At 44.2% G+C, this 15,974-nt stretch overlaps 1 non-coding gene across 1 annotated transcript; it reads right to left on the bottom strand.

Moving 5' to 3' along the window:
* Positions 1-15,444: 15,444 nt before the first annotated feature.
* LOC128566216 (small nucleolar RNA SNORA1) lies at positions 15,445-15,579 on the bottom strand. The gene has a single exon (XR_008374504.1). It is a non-coding gene; the product is annotated as a small nucleolar RNA SNORA1 (small nucleolar RNA).
* Between the last annotated feature and the right edge of the window lie 395 nt (positions 15,580-15,974).

Raw genomic sequence — 15,974 nt, 5'->3', positions numbered from 1 at the left:
AAACTTAAGGCATGAAACAATAAAAATCCTCCAAGAAAGCAGAGGAAAAACACTGGAAGATATTGGCCTGGGGAAAGACTTCATGAAGAAGACTGCCATGGCAATTGCAACAACAACAAAAATAAACAAATGGGACTTCATTAAACTGAAAAGCTTCTGTACAGCTAAGGAGACAATAACCAAAGCAAAGAGACAACCTACACAATGGGAAAGGATATTTGCATATTTTCAATCAGACAAAAGCTTGATAACTAGGATCTATAGGGAACTCAAATTAATCCACATGAAAAAAGCCAACAATCCCTTATATCAATGGGCAAGAGACATGAATAGAACTTTCTCTAAAGACCACAGACGAATGGCTAACAAACACATGAAAAAATGTTCATCATCTCTATATATTAGAGAAATGCAAATCAAAACAACCCTGAGATATCATCTAACCCCAGTGAGAATGGCCCACATCACAAAATCTCAAAACTGCAGATGCTGGCGTGGATGTGGAGAGAAGGGAACACTTTTACACTGCTGGTGGGACTGCAAACTAGTACAACCTTTCTGGAAGGAAGTATGGAGAAACCTCAAAGCACTCAAGCTAGACCTCCCATTTGATCCTGCAATCCCATTACTGGGCATCTACCCAGAAGGAAACAAATCCTTTTATCACAAGGACACGTGTACTAGACTGTTTATTGCAGCTCAATTTACAATCACCAAAATGTGGAAACAGCCTAAATGCCCACCAACCCAGGAATGGATTAACAAGCTGTGGTATATGTATACCATGGAATACTATTCAGCCATAAAAAAAATGGAGACTTTACATCCTTTGTATTAACCTGGATGGATGTGGACGACATTATTCTTAGTAAAGCATCACAAGAATGGAGAAGCATGAATCCTATGTACTCAATTTTGATATGAGGACAATTAATGACAATTATGGTTATGTGGGGGGAAACAGAAAGAGGGAAGGAGGGAGGTGGGTGGGGCCTTGGTGTGTGTCACACTTTATGGGGGCAAGACATGATTGCAAGAGGGACTTTACCTAACAATTGCAATCAGTGTAACCTGGCTTATTGTACCCTCAATGAATCCCCAACAATAAAAAGAAAAAAGAAAAATTACACTGAAAAAAAAAACATGGTTAAAGTTAAATCATGTCAATTTGACTTCAATTTTAAAAAGTCCTTTTATCATAAGGACATTTGCACTAGACTGTTTATCGCAGCTCAATTGACAATCACCAAATTGTGGAAACAACTTAAATGCCCACCAATCTAGAAATGGATTAACAAGCTGTGGTATATGTATGGAAAACTATTCAGCCATTAAAAAAGATGGAGACTTTATATCTTTTGTATTAACTGGATGGAGTTGGAACACATTCTTCTTAGTAAAGCATCACAGGAATGGAGAAGCAAGAATTCAATGTACTCAATTCTAATACAAAGGCAGTAGATGAGCTAATCCAAGGGGTGGCATGGGGGGGGAGGGGGGAGGAGGGAGGAGGGGGATCACGGTGCATGGCACACCTCTTGGGGGCAGGACACAATTATAAGAGGGACTTTATCTAACAAATGCAATCAGTGTGACCTAATTCTTTGTACCCTCAATGAATCCTAAACAATAAAAAAAAGAAAATTAGAAAAAATAATGCAGCACAGAGAAGGCTGTCAGTAAATGGTGCCTTTACCATCATTTATTGTGATTATGTTTTCTTCCCACTGGAAGTCAGTATTCCCAAAGGCTGAAGATAAAATATGTTAGGAGGTTACAAAAGAAGAAGCTCAGAGACAGAAAGGCAGACGAGAAGAGGGGAGGCTGCCATGGGTCTTGTCTTTCCCAATGCCGCAAGCACTCACTGTGTTGGGAGCAGTCACCAGACTGGCAGGTGGAAGGACCTAGCCCTCGGTGACAACACTGACAGACACAAGGGCTGCAGAGGGGCCCATGCTCCTTTGGCCCAAGCCATGAACTTAGGTATTGGGACCCAGTGGCACAGCCAGCTCACCCAGGCTGCTGCCTTCTGGATGTAAACCAAAATTCCTAGCAATGTGTTCTATGGCTTAGGTCTAGGTCCAAGGTTAATATTAGTCTTTGAGCCCTAAAATCATGGGACTGGAAGAGACTCCAGAACCTTTCATCTCTTCTTGTTGGGCAGATGGGGGAACTGAGACTTGGGGACCTGGCACCATATTCCTTGCTCAGTCAACCTCCTCTGTAGTAGAGATTGGGATTTTGGTCAGCCCTTTGCTGTCATAGTCCATCTGAAACCTGATTTTGCTTTTACATTTTATATCTTTGACAAAGGGACTTGACCCAGGTCAAAAGATTAAACAGCAATCTCTGAAGTATTTTGCAGAAGTAGCATGGCTTATGGGAAAGAGCAGGAAAGCTTGGACAGCACAGGACAGTCCCTTCTTGTTAATAATAATTGCTTCAGTGTTTTCGAGATAGGTAGCATGGTGGTCCACACATAGATACTGGTATCAGGCCACCTGAGTGTAACCTCCAGCTCCTGAACTTATGAATGGCCTGACTTTGGTTAAAAGGCTTAATCTTTCTGTGCCTGACTTTCCTCATCTGTAAACGAGAATGGTAATTGTCTACATAAACATTTCCAGAATTGTGCCTAGCACAAGCTGGGGGCCTAATAAATGACTAAGATTACTCTTCTTATTGCTGATATTAATTAGAATAATTATCTGGGGGAGGAAAATCTATGTTAATATGCTGAAGTTTGCCAAGGACAGCTTCCCAGAAACAGCAAACCACAGAACCAACAGGGAACAACAACATGTCTTTGAAAAACTGGCCACAAATTGCATTTTTACCAAATCTAATTTTCTCACTGACTTCTTGTTTGGGAAATGCTTTGTCTTGGAAATATAGTGAGGACTCTGTCTTGGCCTTTGAGCTCAGGGGGCAGCCCTCTGTGTTGCAGGTGTGAACTTGCTGTTTCCCTGTCCTGGAAAGTTCCCTCAACACAAAAGACCACCCACAGATACCAGAGTATCTGCCTTCATCCCTCCACTTCTTTTCTCAGAAGTCACCTTCTCGGTGAGTTCGTTCCTGGTCACCCTATTTAAAATTCCAGCTACCCACTTACACACACACAACACACACACACATACATCTAATTTCTTGGCTTGCCTTTTTTTTCTCAGTATATTATCTGATTTGCCATGGTATTTATTTATTTATTTTGTGGAGCACCGAGAACCAACTAGAAGGTCTTTGAGGTCAGGAGTTTTGACCATTTGTTCATTACCTTTCCTCCATGTGCCAAGAACACTGCCAGACATAGAGTACAGGCTCAATGAACGTTTGCTGCACGTAGGAGTATGTAGGTGGGAAGGAAGGTTTGCTGGTGGGTTCTGATTCATTCTAAAATGTACCTGGTACATTGATCACGGTAGAGGAAACTAACCTTCCCTGAGTTGTTCCTCTGTGCCAGCCTTGGGCAGGGCCTGACATATGTTATTTCATTTTATCTTCACAATAGCCTATGGATGAGAAAGCTAGGGTTCAGAGAGATTAGGAAACTTATCTGGTCATCAGCTTATTAAGTGGCAGAGCCTAAGGACTGTGCCGTGTCCTCCTGTACAGAAAGTGATGCCTTCTCCCTGCTGGCCCCATACCCCAGGCTGGCCGGGAGGCCTCCCTGGGTGGTTTCTGAGCTGGCTGCTTTGCAGGGCCAGAAGGCGCATCCCTCCTCACCTGTCTGTGTGGGGGGGTGGCTGTTGGCAAGTGCTCGAGTCAGGCGGCCCTAGCGGCTTTCAGCGCTTGGGGGTGGCAGGCTAATTAACTGGGTCAGAGCAGCTGTTAGAAGTACTGGGGATTGTCTGAAAGGTCTGCTGAGAGCCAGGGCCTGGCCAGGGCTCCCTCCACCAACTTCCCTGGGATAACAGGGTGCAGGTCTGCCATCCTGATAGCTTGAAAGGTGTTTTCTGTCAAAAAAGAGGATCAGACAAGAGTTAGAAAGACACAAGTTGTGATCCCATCTTTGCCACCAGCTACTCGTGTAAAATTGAGCAAGTTACTCAACATCTCTGAATCCGCCTGCCCGTGAAATGTTGGCAGTAGTCATGTTATCTCCCAAATTTGTGGGGAAAATATATGCATCGTGCTCAGCCCAGATGCACAACAAATGTTAGCTAGTTTATGTTTATTATTCATTATTAGTTAGTCTCCACATCTATAAACTGAGAGGTTTCATTCTGTAGCCACAGGCCTGGCAAACAGTAGGTGTTGAGTACAGGATAATTTTCTCTTCTTCTTTCCTTATCCTTCCTTTAGCATCCGAATCCAGTCCTGTGTGGTCACTGGGTGTCCCCTGCTCCTGGCCCTGCCTTGGAGGTTTCCTGTGTCTTCTCAGGGCAGAAGGGCTGGGTGCTGAAGTAGCCATTCTGGACACATTACATTAGAAGCCTCATCTTTTTCCTTCTTTTCTTCCTTCCCTCTATCCCATTCCCGCCTTTTACTAACCACCTACTAAGTGCCAGGCACTGGGAACACAGCTATGAGCAAGACACTGTTCCTGTTACTGTGGAGCTTTCATCTAGTTAGAGTTAGGCAGAGAGGCAGGAAAAAAACATCCATGCAAAATAAAATAACCCTTTTGAGAAGTAGAACATAGGATGATATAATAGAAAGTGAGGGTTAGGGGGATAGAAAAGCTACTTTAGATAGAGAGTCAGGAAAGGTATCACTAAGGAAACAATATTTGAACCAAGACTTGAAAGACCAGACCCAGCCAAGTGCATCAACAGGGAGAAGGGGTTCCAGGCTAGGAAACAGCACAGGCAAAGACCCTGAGATGGTGGCACTGAACTAGTGCCCTTGCACATTCTAAAAAAGCCACAGCTTTGCTCCCCAGCCCAAACCAGCCAGTCACCTTGCATTCCCAAGGGTCAGTTACTCTGAATTAAGATCCTGGGTGCTCTCGGGATGTCCTGTTTGCAGTTAATTTGTTACATCTAGCAGAGGTTAGTCATGTCCATGTTCCTCAGGGACCCTGCCAAAGCTGGTCCTTCTCTCAGATGCTGGTTTAAATTCAAGAAATTGTTTGTGGAAAATCAGGCTGAGCATTGCTTAGCTCCAAACTCATTCTATTGTGGAGCAGAGCCCTTCTCAGGGACAGGTGAGCGATTGATGGGCAAGGCTGGCATCCAGCTTGGGTGGGAGACGCCTGCTCTTGCCGGTGCAGTGAGAAGGAAGCCATACCCTGCAGTCCTCCTCCTAAAGCTGCCTGGGCTCCCATGGGAGGCTCCACACTCTCGGTCCCGCCTCTTCCCCCTGGGTACACTCTCCTGCCTGACTCCACGCCTTTGCCTGCCTCCTCTCTGTACCCACTAGGGAAGCTCTAAGCTCTACTCCTTCTTCCAGGTTCTGTTGGGATTCTGCCTCCTATGCAAGTTCCTTCTCAGAAACCCCTGGGAGAACTCACCTCTCCTACTCCTATTCTTCTAATTGCTCTTTGCACAGTAAGCCCTTTAAGACGGTGGTCATCATCTCTGTTGTGTTGGGGAGAGTGAGTTCCAACTAAGTGTGAGCCTTGGATAGTCATTTATCTCTGCAGTTCCGGGGCCTAGCACAAACTTGGCATTTAATTAACTCATTCATTCATACATTCATTCATTCAACAAATGTGTGTTGAGGCTCATTCTGTACGAGGCACCATCAGAGGTAAGAGGGTCACAGCTGTGGATAAGGTATGCTTCCCTACTCTCAAGTTGCTCTAGCCCAGAGACCATTGTAACACCGAGGACTGAGCAGATATGAGTGTGAACTCATAGGACAGGGGACCAGTTGAGCCTGAGGTGGTCCAAGAAAGGTTCTTTAAGTCATGTAGAATGGGGAAACTGAAACTCAAGGGAGGGGAATGACTGACCCAACATCTCACACTAGAATATGGCAGAGCAAGTGCTGAAACCCGAGTGTAAGAGCCCTTGGCACACAGTCATTTGTGGAGTGAGTGCCTTTCTGTCCATACTCCCACCCATGTCAACACATTCCTCTATCATCTCCCCCACAGAATAGGGGGGTGAAGGATTAGACCTACTTGGCCAGAGCCTGGGCAGCCTTGCCATATTCTGATGCAAAGTCTTCTATTTTCAAGCTACTTCAAACTTTGAATGACTCAATGAGTCCTGGGAGTCACAGAGAGGCTCTTAACAGAATTCAAGGCCAGAGATCAAGACTCTCTCCCTGAAGGTTATTTGGGGACAACTCTCTTCTTACTCATGTTTTATTTGTTTGTTTTTCTGTTACAAAAATAATATGCACTCATTTTATGTAGAAAATATGGGAAGAAATAAAAATCAACCATAATTCCACCACCCAGACATAATCGTTATTAATATTTATGTGCATTAAGATAGTGATTTGAGGATATTATTTAAAAATTGCTACACCATATCATTGCTGCTTATTAATTGATGCAAATGTACAAATATGATTAACTTATATAGACTTAGCTTGTAGTAAAGTCTTACACACTCCAGTACCTAAAAATCTCAAAGATCTTCTGCTCCCAAAAGCTCTTTTTTTTTTTGACAGAGTTTCACTGTCACCCTCAGTAGAGTGCCATGGCATCACAGCTCAATGCAACCTCTAACTCTTGGGCTTAAATATTTCTCTTGCCTCAGCCTCCCAAGTAGCTGGGACTACAGGTGCCCGCCACAACACCTGGCTATTTCTTTTGTTGCAGTTGTCATTGTTGTTTAGCAGGCCCAGGCTGGGTTCAAACCTGCCAGCCTTGGTGTACGTGGCCAACGCCGTAACCACTGTGTTACGGGTACCAGGCCCAAAAGAGAGCTCTTAAACCTAACTGGATTAGGGTCTATGATGACTAACATGTATCGGTTTGCCTCCCTCTCTTCTCCACCAGGCTGCGTGTTTCCAAAAGTTTTCTGGCCTTTCTCATCATGCCCTCTCTAGCCTACACAGCAGCACACAGTAGACTCACAGAACTAAATGGAATGAATGTGCTGTGGTCTGGGGAGAGTGTTCTGAGGTCCTTCCATTTAGCTGTTGTAGGGTGCTGGTTATATATTTGTAAGGATAGCTCTTCTTTCTCTGCTGTGCTTACTAAAGAATGAAAGTATCTTAGAGAAGGAATTTGTTTTCCCCATTAAGGAATCCCTGGGTGCCCAGGACAGTGCCTGGCACACACAGAAAGTCCTTAAGCCATGTTTGTAAAAGACTTTATGGTCTGAATAATGTCACTTTGGTAAACAGTGTGCATGGATTATCACCATAGCCCTGGATCTAACACTATTTGCCACAGGAAACTGAAGCTCAGAGAAGTTAGGTGGCTTGTCCAAGGTTGGTGTGTTAAGTGGCAGAGCTAGAACTTGACTCCAAAAGTCAAGTGCATTCTATCTGCTCCTTTCTTGGGGTTGCTTTTCAGATACTCATCCTCAGACACCAGTCCAGTGAAGAAGCTCACTATCTCCCCTTCCTTTCCTTTTCTAAAGGTTGGGTGAAATGCCACAGGGCTGGACCCGCTAACAGAGAGGAAAGATCTTCCACAGGGCACAGCCATCCGTGTGGGCTGGGGCTCTCCTGGCTCCCTGGATTCATGGTCTGGCCTGCGCCACCTATCTTTTTCACGACTCTATTTCCGCTCTTGTCAACAGATCTCTTAACGAAATGTTCTCCATTGTTGCTGGCTATTTTTACCCCCTTTATCAGAGTTATTTCCTTCAGTAAATAGCTTCCTGGCACAGCAGGCAGCCCAATACGGGTGCCAGCCACACCGTGTGGACAGGGGGTGTGGGCTGGGTGGGCATCTGAGGAGGGAGGGAAAACGGGGCAGTCTCAGACCTGGCCTCGCCTTTGGGGGCCACTTTCTGCTCTGATGGTGGCAGCAGCAAGATGCTCATTCATTTCCACTTCAATTTGTTAAAATCATTCTTCCAGGAGGCAGTGTGGGCACAGGCCTCGGAAACAGATAATCAGCGACAGGCGCCCAAAATAGACTCAAAATCAGCAGCATTTTGTTTTCCTCGAGGCTTTTCATGCCCGCAAGGGGAGGAAAGAAAGGATCTAGAGCATTTTCTGCATCCAAACACACATCTATTTTACAATAAGACAAATGACTCGTATTCCTGCTATTAAATCCAGCAGCGTCCCCTCCCCACCAACCACCCCTTCTCCGAAGACCTCGCCAGCATTTCCTTTTGTGGCTGCAAGAGAAGCAAATAGCAGTTCACACATCTCTGGTGCAGCCCGCCTCTGCCTCCTCGGGCTCTGCCTGCCTGGGAGCTGAGCTTTTTACAAGCTGAGATTTTCATAAATTAACACTGTGTGTTCTGCCGAAACCACTTTCCAGAAGGTGCTGCAATTCAGGCCCTGCTGGAGAGAAATGAACCATGGATTTGCCAGCTGAAGCCCCCATCAGAGGTTAAACCAGGCCTCTGTAGACCCCTGGGTGGCTGTCTGAGTGCTGTCCATCATCATTGAACTTCTAAAAGGAACATCAACTTCTGGAGGAGAATCCCTGGTGACCAGGGAGGCCACACATGCTGGGGGTGAGCCCCGGGGGAGGACAAGAGTCCTGACTCAGGCCATGACCATGACCAAGCCACCATTCCCCAGGAGGTCAGTTCCTCCTGGTATACATTCTCCATGACACTTCCCCTTTGTAGCCCTTACACAATGGTAATCTAATACTTATGGAGCATTTTGACCACCTAGATTGGGGGGGGTCTTCATACTAAAGGATCTGCACGTTTGTGGACTATTTTGACCATCTAGATCAGGGGTCTGGCTATAGGCATGAACTTACATATTGTCAATAGCAGGGTTGGGTAGCCACATAAAGACTGGATGGCCACCAAACCTCAAATTATCTACTTGCTGGCTCTTTAGAGGAAAATTTTGCCATGCCCTGGTCTAGATAGTGAGTCCCAGAGAGCAGAAACCATTTCCCCTCTAAGAAGTCGCGGGACACACCCAAGGTTACTCAGCTAGGAGGTTCCTGAAAGTAAATGTGAGTGTGAAATTTTAATATCCAGGACTATGAGGGAAGTTATCAATGGAATATGTACGAGTAGAGTGACAAAAAAGAAATCCCTCCCAAGATTAAATGCCATATGACATGTACATACGTGGGTAAATTCTGTGTGTCCAACATAATCTTGCCAGGCAAGAGCTCTGTTCTGGCACACTCTCCACTACTTCCAAGCTATATGACCCCAGGAAAGTTCTTAACCTCTCTGAGGCTCAGTTGTCTCACTTATCAAATGGATATAACAAGACTTATTTTGCAGGACTTTTTATAAAGATTCAGCATGAAAATTTATGTAAAATATGCAGCTCAGTTCATAACAAATATTGGGGATTCTCCCCCAAGTTTGGTTCTCTTTGATGGTCCCCACTCACAATAACATGACCTCCTTTGATCTAATCTATTTGTGTTTCCCAGCACAGTTCAAGTGGCTAGACAGAGAGTGAGGGCCCCTGGGATTGCAGATGGCAACAGAGTGTAGAGGGAGAAGGATTTTAGAACTGAAAGATCCGAGTTCAAATCTTGGTCCTGTTACTCACTGACCCATATGACCTTGAGCATGATGGTTTTACCCCTCTAGGCCCCACTTGTCTCTTCTGGAAGATGAGAGGGAAAGAGACCCTTTCCTGCAGGGCAGTAATAAAGACAGAATGCAGGGCTATGTGTTAGGTGTTAAGACCAGGACCCGGCATTCATTAGGAGTAAATAGTGAGTACTTAACCCATGTTGGTTTTTACTCCCCTCTCAGATGATCTGGTTTAGATCATTCCAGCTTTTTCTGAGTTCTCCTGGAAGTGGTTGGCTTTGGGCATCGCAAGGCTCCCCATGAACTCCACTTTGGGGGCAGGAGGCTCTGAAAAGACCCCTGTCCTATCCCACTGAAGTGGAAAGTGCTATAAAACCCAGAGGCCCAACATGCCAAATCAGTCCAGCCATACTTCTTGCATGGGGGCCCAACAGTGTCTTTGAAAAATATGTATTTTCCTGGATGAAACCTCTAATTGGACAATTATAGGTCTTCTGGCTTTCTGCAGACTTTATGACTTTGAAAGCTCTTTACTGGGATGGGGGAAAATTTATGAATGGGATATATTTATTTCCGTGACCTTCTGACTCATGTCGTTAACCCAACTTGGGAGCTGGGCTTCCATTACTTGCTAATTTCTCTTTGCCAGGTGGTTGCTACTCTGCCTTTAAAGAGCCACAGCTAGTTGGTACTGAAACCCAAGCAGAAGGCTTCTGGCTGCTTAAAATATTGTCCAGTACCCAGATTGATTCAGAAAGGAATATGATGCTTGGGAATTTTTCAGGGAAGAATTACAATTTTTGTCTCAAATTTTGAAAGCTCATTTTATCTGAACTTTTTATTCCCTCTCATAGAAAACTCTTTCCTTTGGGTACCCAAATCCAAGAACTTTTTTGAAGGTAGGCAATAGAGCTACAAAGACATGTCTGGGCCAATGTAGCAACGAGACTGACTTCACACAGAAATTGTGTTAGTTAGGACAACGTAAGCCTCTGTAACAGAAAGATCCCACAATATACGAAGGCTCAAACACAATACAAATTTATTTCTCATTCACACAAGAGATATTTCTGGTCAGTGGATGGCTCTTCTCCACCAAATGATTCAGAAATCCATCTGCTGTACTCAAAAAGGGAGAGCACAGATTTTGAAGGCTAATTAGTTACATAAAGGGAACTGTATTAAAACTGAAACCATAATGGATTAAATGTAGTGTGCAGATAGAATGCCATTGTGTCAATGAGTCCCCTTCCCTTAGAGCAGTGCCAGACATGTAGCAGGTGCTCATCAGTAAATGTTTACAAAAGGAACGAATAAAGGAATATCCCACCTGTTCTATTCCCTCATTTCCTTACTTAGACAGCCTGATAGAAAGGCCAGATTCCTGGTAAACTAGTTCAGGCTGCTTCAAAGTGTACCTGTTGGAAACAGCCCAAGTGCCCATCGACTCATGAATGGATTAATGAATTGTGGTGTATGTACACCATGGAATACTATGCAGCCATAAAAAGATGGAAACTTCACATCTTTTATGTTTAGCTGGATGGAGCTGGAACATCTTCTTAGTAAAGTATCTCAAGAATCGGGAAAAAAAGGGTATCCAATGTCCTCGATGCTACTATGAAATCAATATATAATCACCTACACATTCATACAAATGGTAAGATGCAACTACAGTCCATAAAGTTGAAGGCAAGAGAAGAGAGAAGGAAGGGGAGAGGGAGGCCAGAGGAGGAAGGGTATCTGGGGGGACCTCACCTAATGTACATGATGCAATGGCACATTTCAAAACTATTAAGAAAAGTGTATAATTGTAATGGATGTGTTAATCAGTTCAATGTAAACATTTCACATTGTATATCAGATCAGTACACTGAACCCCATAAATGCATCAATGTACACAGTTATGATTTAATCAAAACAAAATAAACAAAAAAAAAGTGTACCTGTTGAACCCAGACAGAGTCCAAGGTTGGTCAAATGTTTCCTCCAAAAATCTATGCACTTTTAGTTACCTATCCAATTTACAAATTTCTTTTATTAAAGAGCAATTTAAAAATTACATAAATTTCTAGGATTTGGGTGTCCTGCTTTGTCACCAAGAGAGTGGTTGCTGTTTCATGGATGGGGAGAGTGAGGGCTGGACTCCCAGAACATTGGCATGTGGCTGCTGTGAGCATTGTTGTGTTGGGCACAGCCTCGTTGCCTGAGGGTGCCTGGCAAGTGGGAAAAAGGGAAGAAAAGCAACATTTAATGAGCAACTTGTATGTGCCAGGCTCCCTCCCTGTGCTACACACACTGCATCCATGCGGCTCACAGGATCAGACACATCCCTAGCCCTGGCACCTCGCTGGAAGAAAAAAAATAAAAAATAAATAAATAAATTACATAAATTTGTGACTGTCCTAAACAATATGGTGTATGAATGTTGTACCCATAGGTCCACAATATTTGTGATTAGAACGGATCTGAGCCTAACAGATCTGATTTGTGTTAGACGGATCTGAACCTACCACTGTAAGAATGACCCAGCCTGTGAGTCAACCCACCTGACAGTGATTGCCGGAGTTGGACTCTGAGTGAAAGCATGCTGTGATTGCTTAGCAATGTCTGCCACAGGCTAGAGGAGGGAAAATGATAAGCAAAGTTCCCTGTGATTCACATGATGCTGTCAAGTTTAAGCTCTTCCTATATTCTGTATAGGGGTGAGGCCCAAAGACGAGAAGTGGCAGGCAACTGCCATTGGAGATGTAGGTTGGAGGACTACAAGAGGTGGTTGGGGCCACAAAGGACAGAAAATTATCATTTTTTGCTGATCTGCTGGAAAGTTCTCTTGGAAATAGAGAATTTAAGAGAGGTAAGGGCTAGAGACTGGTCAGCTATTGTGGCTACTTCTAAGAGTAAAGGTTAGAGGCAGAGCATGGGGTGAGATGTAATTTAGAATCTGAGATTAACATGCTTCCTACTGAGCTAGGCCAACCTCACTTGTGCCAGATTAGAAGGGGAAGGAGAAGCCTGCTCTTCTTAGCCATGTTTCTGTGCAAGGAATACACCATGAGGTAGTTGCATGAACTAAAGGTGCAATAGATAGAAGGCTCGAGGCTCTCCTGGGCCTGGAAGATGCCTCCCATAGAGACTGGGGCATGAAGAGTGCCATCCAGGTCCTATGAACCCCCCTCCAGCCCACCTGGTTCCACCAGAGACACAGAGTCATGGCCCCCAACCATGATGAGCTGGCCATCTGGAGGGAGACAGAGAAATCCCTGTTTCCTGGGACCTAAGGTGATACCAGTTACACAACACTTTATCAGTTCAATAACAGTATCTCGAGGACGCAAGAAATATTCCCAAGTTAACCAGAATCATGGATGACAATCATTATCCTGATTATACTAAAATAAAAGTGGGGCCACCTGTGTTAATCAAGGAACTGAAGTCAGTCAGGGCTTTAGTACAGGGTAATTCATGCAGTGACATGGAGAGTGCTGGGGAGGGTGTGATCTATTCAGCTCGGAAGGGTGGTCAGGGCCCTGGTCAGGGCCCATCCTCAGTACTATCTGGTGCTCAGGGCTCTGGACAGGGCGGTCAGGGCCCTGGTCAGGGCCCATCCTCAGTACTATCTGGTGCTCAGGGCTCTGGACAGGGCGGTCAGGGCCCTGGACAGGGGACATCTGAGGAGGAGTAAGCCAGACTGAGAAGCTGGGAAGGGCATTCCCAGCAGAGGGAACAGCATGGCAGGGGAATAGGGCACATACATGTCTGCAGTAGCAAAAGTGTATGCAGGTGAGGCTGGACAGGCCAACAGAACACAGACTGTGAGCAGCTTCCACTTTACCTGGAGCTGGGGGTGGAAAGCAAGGCTCCAGGCCAAGAGAGCCACTGCAACATCCAAGACAGGGGACTCAGAAGCAGATCAGCTATAGCTTCATCTCCTTCACTGCTCCCAGTGTGGGAGCATTTAGGCTTGGTATCCAAGGGATGGTCTATTTAAAGCCTCTTGTGAGTTGGTTCTAGAAGGCACATTAAAGGATGGAGGAGAGAGGGAAGGAGAATGTCGGAAGGAAGACACACTAGAGAAGGATCAGAGGGCTGTCTGATCCATTTCTGTCTCTGCCCCTGAGCCCCTTGGGGGGCCTGTGAACAGCCCCTGCCTCTCTCTGGGCCTCAGCATCCTCGGTACCATGTGGTGCTCAATCGTGTGGGCTCCACGCCAGACTCCAGCACTTGCCGTCTGTGTGCATTGGCCAAGTTGCTTACCGTCCATGCCTAAGTTTTCTCCTTGGTATGGATCTGTTAGAGTTACTGCAAGGATTAGATAATGCATGTTAAGCACTTTTAATGGTATCTTTTACCATACTAAACACTCAAAATCAGCTATTTACAAAAAAATTTATTATCATAGGATGATGATGTAGGATTTTAAACCTTAAACTTGGAACCTTTCTTCCAAAGTATTTGCAACTGCAAAGTGTAAAAAAGGTCATATTGAACTCTTCTGGCTAAAGCCCATAGAGACCCTGAGGCCAGACCCTCAGCACTTTGCCAAGGCTGCCTCCCAGCCCTCCCCAGGTACCTCCACAGAGCCCTTAGACGTCACCCCCCGCCCCCGGATTTAAAGCAATTATTTAAGAGATCTCTGAAGTCCCTTTCAGTTGCTCCTTTTTTCCCAATTCTTCCTCCCAAAGCTTACATCTGGAAAAACTGTCTTTTACAGATCAAAATCTATTTTCCAAAAGCATCCATTGAGCCAGGCCCAGGGGATGGTCTGGTAAAGGCACACCAAAGCTGACGTGGAGAGATAAGGAAGTTATCTGAGCAACAATCCTGCTTGCAAAAATCCACAGACCACCAAAAATCACTTTTATGTTTTTTTTTTCAAGTCAATACATTTTTTTTAAGGAATTTTACATGTTGTGATTTATTCCACTGCTCAGAGTCACCTTAGTTCCTCCAAAGCTTGTGTCAAAATTTATCTTCAAGGTAGGCCTTTTTAAAAGGACCCATGCTTTAATTCACAGTTGTGGTGTCAGACAGTCTTATCACAGTTTTCTTGGTTGGTTTTCTTTTATTTCTACTTAAATACAGACATACTGGTGAACTACTTTAAAACTTTCCAACCTAGAATCTTTGGGCTCTAGTGCTCTAAATAATTTACTTTCAGGCCCTAGAAGTTGAATTGTAGAAAATATATTTTTATTGGACTAATGAGCAAAAATGTATTATTCTTTTTTTAAATTAAATCATAGCTGTGTACATTAATGCAATTATGGGGTACAATGTGCTGGTTTTATACACAATTTGAAATACTTTCATCAAACTGGTTAACATAGCCTTCACTACATTTTCTTAGTTATTGTGTTAAGACATTTATATTCTACACTTAGTAGATTTAACATGTACCCTTGTAAAATACACCACAGGTGTGGTCCCATCAATTACCCTCCCTCCACTCATCCTCCTCCCTCCCCTCCCCCTCTTCTTTCCCCTTCATCTTGCTCTGTATTTGGGTTACAGCTTTCATATGGAAGTGTGGGTGCTTATAAATTGGTTTCATAGTAAGGCTGAGTACATTGGATACTTTTTCTTCCATTCTTGAGATGCTTTGCTATGAAGAATATGTTCCAGCTTCATCCGTGTAAACATGACAGAGGTAAAGATCCCATCTTTTTTTAAGGCTGCGTAATATTCCATGGTATACATATACCATAATTTATTAAAAATAGACCTGCCATTGAATCCTTCAATTCCTCTATTAGGTATATATCCAGAGGACCAAAAATCATTTTATAACAAAGATATTTACACCAGAATGTGCAGCCCAATTCATAATTGTTAAGTCATGTATTATTCTTAATATTCAAGTTGTGTTGCATCCAATTTTCATTCAAGGCCTTAGCAAAAACATTATAGGTCTCCTTATTACCACTGTAATATGTTTGCTGTGATGGACGCCTAACTTGTATCTCAATTTAGCCCCATTAATAATTTCTGGATGCCATGGACAACCGTGCCCCATGTCCTTGAGAATGAGGTCTGACCTCTACATTTTTAGGATAAGTTATCAGATGTCTGTCTTCATTTGTCATCGTTCAGGGTAGCTTCTCATTCTTTGTCTCTAGGTGGCTGGGCACTGCCTGTGTGTGGTGCACCATAGTTGTCTGTTGTTCTTCACTAGGAACAGTGTCTTATTTTCTCACCTCTAATTCCTACCAGAGGGGCTGAGTTTACCAGGGGCCCAACAAATCGATATTGGCTCAATCAAAGGGAATTGAATACAGATACCTCTATGTGGCCTACTCCAAATGGGATTCAATAGACATGGATCCTAACCATGCAGAGGTTATTGTTTGAGAGGGAAGATCAATAAATGTAAGTGTGTTAGGGTTCAGGACTTACTTAACTATTGAGATATCAAATTCCAAAATCCAG

This window comes from Nycticebus coucang, chromosome 14 (genome assembly GCF_027406575.1).
Source record: "Nycticebus coucang isolate mNycCou1 chromosome 14, mNycCou1.pri, whole genome shotgun sequence".
NCBI classification, from domain to species: domain Eukaryota; kingdom Metazoa; phylum Chordata; class Mammalia; order Primates; family Lorisidae; genus Nycticebus; species Nycticebus coucang.
This window is presented reverse-complemented; position numbering and strand designations above follow the sequence as displayed.